At 54.6% G+C, this 4,502-nt stretch overlaps 1 pseudogene; it reads right to left on the reverse strand.

Moving 5' to 3' along the window:
- Positions 1–539: 539 nt before the first annotated feature.
- LOC112549019 lies at positions 540–708 on the reverse strand (annotated as a pseudogene).
- Positions 709–4,502: the final 3,794 nt, after the last annotated feature.

The following is a 4,502-nucleotide window of genomic DNA, read 5'->3' on the forward strand; positions in this document are numbered from 1 at the left end:
TGCCTTCATTTGACTTGACTTCACTGGGACTTGCTCCCGCCTTGACTCGACTTGGGCTTGCTTCCGTTCGCCTGGCTCTCCATGTGCTGCCTTCATTCGACTGGACTGGACTTGCGCACGCCCCACCACTGTGGCTTTGGTCGTTGTCATTGACGACGACGCTTGACGCAGCGTCTGGTCTTAAGGGGCCTTGTGGGCTGAGCCGGGGAGCGAGAGAGAGAGGGGGCGGCTGCAAGGCCTGCCGGTAGCGGGGAAGGCGCTGGCCTCCCCAGCTCTCTGGGCCCTGCTGCCCGGGCCCAGGCCTTTTGGCCCTGGGCGGGGCCCAGGCCCCCTGCTTCCAGCGGTGGGGCAGGCCTGCTGGCAGTGCCACCCAGAAGGGGGGGGTGGGGGGTGGGCACGTGCCCGCTGGTCCCCCTGCCCGCCTCCCGGTGTGCTGCCTGGCGGCCCTGTGGATGAGGTCTGCCCCCCCAGGGTCAGCCTGGGGTCGTCGGTTGCAAGAGGCCTGCACTGCTTCTGCTTTTGGAACCGACAGAGGAGAAAAACGCTCCCCCGGAAGGGGAGTGGAGGCACTGGAGCAAGCTCCGAGGCCCGCCCCCGGCACCAAAAATGCGTTTAATGCATTGGTCCTCACAATCGAGGACCTATCGGCGATTAAACTGATGAGAACAAATTATTTTTTATTTTTTATTAACAGAGTACCAAAAATATTTGAAAACTTTTCAACACAAACAACAAAACTCCAAACTTTTCCGCTTCAAAACAACGTATACATTAAACCCCCTAACATAACATTCCTTTCAAGACGACCAAAACACATTACTTCCCCCCCCCCGCCCAACCACCCATTACTTCCCCCCCAACAACCAAAATAAAACACTTCAACATCCCTCCCACCTTTGCCACCACCAATTCAACCTCTTTTACATTTCAATCACTCCCTCTTTCAATATTTAACACAAAATCATAATATATACACTCCCTCTTACATTCCCATTCTCCTCCTTCTCCTTATCCCAACTTTCCCTCCTTCTACTCGAATAACCTCCTCCACTCAATCCCTTCTCACTCCCCTTCCTCTCTATTTCTGTAATACCCCAACTCCACATACACCAAATAAATACACGCTTGAGACGTAAAATAAAGCCCCTTTTGCACTAACAAACACCTCACCTTCCATACCGCCACCTGTGTACAAAGTAACAAAACCCGAATTTCCCATTCCCTCTCCTTGTGGTTCACGAACCCATACAAAGCCCCCTCGAAATTAACACAAGCCCCCCACCCTACCGCTCTACAAAACCTACTCACCCTCTGCCAAACCCTTTGTGCAAAACTACATTCCCATAAAAAATGAAAAATCATCTCCTCCCTCGTGCACAATTCTCGCGGACGCTCTGCCGATCTCAGCAAACCCCATCGCTGTTGCTCCACCCTTACTGGTAACACTCTTCGCACCACCTGCCAAGCAAAATCTTCGTGCTCCTCCTTCCACCTCTTTCCCACTATTCCCTTCCAAACCCTCCCCACCTGTGCCCACGACAACTCCCCTATATCTGTCATCCCATCCCTTCCCCTGATCTCCCTCAACACCCTCTTAGCCTCCCCCAGCCCCTCACACCCTAGCCCCTCCAACTCCTTTTACCCTCAAGAAATTCCACCCCCGCGTGTACCACTTCACTGGTCTGTCTGCCCACAACCCCGTTCACCACCCCCCATACAACCCCAACCTCCTCAAATACCTTCCCGCCCAGTACCTACAGAACTCCCCCACTTTCCTCCCCTCCAACCCCGCTACCCTCACTGGCCCTTTCCAAAAATACACATAAACAAAGGCTTCCAAATCGGGTAACCTCCACCCTCCCAACTTCTCCCTCTTGTACACCTCCCGCCTTGCCACCCTCTCTGTCTTCCCTCCCCAGAAAAATGAACATACTTCCCTCTGTACCTGCCGCACCTGCAACCAGGTGGGCAGGTATACCACAGCTACAAACAACACCATTGGTAACAAAAACTGTTTAATTATCCCCACCTGCCCCCTAAAGGATAATTTCCTACTTGCTTTTCCCCCTATTTACCCGTGGCCCCGCCGCCTCCCCATACTCCCTAATTCCCTCTACCACCCTCCTCAAAGACCCCTCGTCCCTGACCACAAAGGTGACATCATCCATGTATAAAGTCACCATTAATTCTCCCCCCCACCGGCACTGGTATCTCCCTCACTGGCTGAGCCAACGGCTCCATCCCACAAATGAAAAGCCCCGGAGAGAGGGGCCACCACTTTAAACATCCCCTTTGTACTTTGCAGCCCCTCTCTCTCCCCAACCCTTCCCTAACCCTAATGAAACTTCCCACTCTCGCGTAATGTAAGGACAGCTTTTCTGCCCACATCCCCATCCACCTTTCCCCAAACAACCCCAAGGCCCTCCAAATCCTTCCTCCCCCCCAATATCTCCCAAATTTCCCTGCATATTCTTCCCCCCTCAAAGCTTCCTTCACCATACTGGCCACCATGTGCCCATACACAAATACTTCAATCTCCGGTACACCCCACCCACCCCGCTCCCCTTCCTTATATATTTCCTTCTTTGCCACCCTCTCTACTTTCCCTCCCCGAAAAAACACACATTTCCCTCTGTACCCTTCTCGCTTATATCCACGGGGGGGGGGGGGGGGAACCCTCCCCCGAAAAAAAACCACTGGTAACAGAAACCTCTTAATCACCTCCACCTTACCTCCCAACGACAATCCCCTTGTGCCCCACCACCCCACTACTTTCCTTACCTGCCCTTGCAATTCTTCCCATGACCGCTTGCCCTTCCCATCCTTATCAAAAGTAACCCCCAAAACCTTTAAGTTGTCCCTAATTGCCTCCAACCCATATCCCTCTATACCCTCCCTGTAGCAGGGCACTAGGGTGCCTGCTACTAGAAATGCTGGGATAACTCTTCAGGTGCCGGTTGCTGAGGCAACCAAAAGGAGCTAATGGCTTACACCTGCCTAGCCAGCTGAAGCAAGGGGCAGGGCCAGGCCCCTATATAAAGCATGGGCAGGAGGCCAGAGACAGTTCCCCGACCAGCAGCTAAGGAGGAAAGAGCTCCCTGCCAGAGGAGAGAAAAACCTGAAGGCCAGAGCAGTGTTGGTCACCGCGGTAGGAGAGAGAACCCGGTAGGCCTGAGCATTGTTATAGCCAGGCAGCTTATGTTTACATTGTAGCCAAGAGGCTTGTGTTTAGGTTGTTGTTTGTATTGGCTATTGATTACACCGGTGGTTTGGGTGAGGCTATAAGGGGATGGAGGAGGCCTCATAGGGGACTTATAGGTAGAGTGAAGACCCTAGCCCCAGCGGGGGCGCGGAGTTCGGGGTGTACAGACACCAGCTCCAGAGAAGAGCCCGGCGGGAGGGCAACCTCGCAGAGGGAAGAGCCCGGTGAGAAACAGGGCCCGAGCGCCCTTGGTAATTAATATACCCCTTGTGTGGCCCCAAGTAAAACATCGAAGGCAAGTGTTTCACCCCACCACGCTTCTCCCCTTGAAATAACAACACCCGTGCCCTCCATGCCCCATTCCAAATTTTATATCTATCAAGAACACAATCCACCCACATCACCCTCTGCACCCTCCCCTCTAACCACTGCGACACATCCTCCCGCTCCACCATATCATTAAACAACCGAACAACCAAAACCCTCTCCCGTTCCTTCTCCCCCGCCTCAAAACGTACACTCTTTAGTACCCCTGCCCTCACCAGCTTATCGTGTCTCGCCCAAAAATCGTCGTAGGTCCCCTTCTTCCAAAAAGTGATAGTCCATGCCCTGCTGTTCTCGTGCGCAATTACAGCGCTCAGGTCCTTTGAGTCCACTCCACAGCCCCCAAATAACACTCTCTCTCCATAAATTCAGCCCTTTGGAGTCTCGATTCTCCCATAAAGCCATCTTTAAGCAAAGTCGCTTTAATCCTCAGCTTGGCCCACCACCGTGGGTCCTGTATTTTCTCTCCCGCATTCTTCCTCTCCCCAATCTTTTCCTCCTGAGCTCTTGTCCCGCCGCTCCTGCCGCTGCCGCTGATCCTTCTTACCTTCTTTCTTCCCCGCCGCCTCGACTTTCGCTGCCTCCTCCGCCTCCTTCTCCTCCCTCAGCTGCTCCTCCTGCTTCCTCTTCCTGCCCACCACGGTCCACATGCCCACCTCCATTAGCTCACCATTCTCTGTTGTCTCCGTCCTCTGCTCCTCCCCGTCCGCCAGCAAACTCCTCGCCACCACCGATTCTTCTGCCACTGAAACGGCTCCACCAGCCGCAATTTATTCCTCGCTCCCGGTCTCCTGTCAGCCAGACCGGGAAACAGCCAGGCTTCCGCCTGGCTGTCCCCAATCTGAGCCTTCAAGAGGCCGAGAAGCGATAACCGGCCCAGGCCTGAAGGGGGAGTGGGCACCCTGGGCTGGCGGCCCAAGGGGCCTGCTGAGCAGGGCCAGGGGCGGCTGCCGGGGGCTCCTCTGTGAGCCGGGCC

This window comes from Alligator sinensis, unplaced genomic scaffold (genome assembly GCF_000455745.1).
Source record: "Alligator sinensis unplaced genomic scaffold, ASM45574v1 scaffold1687_1, whole genome shotgun sequence".
Lineage (NCBI taxonomy): Eukaryota > Metazoa > Chordata > Crocodylia > Alligatoridae > Alligator > Alligator sinensis.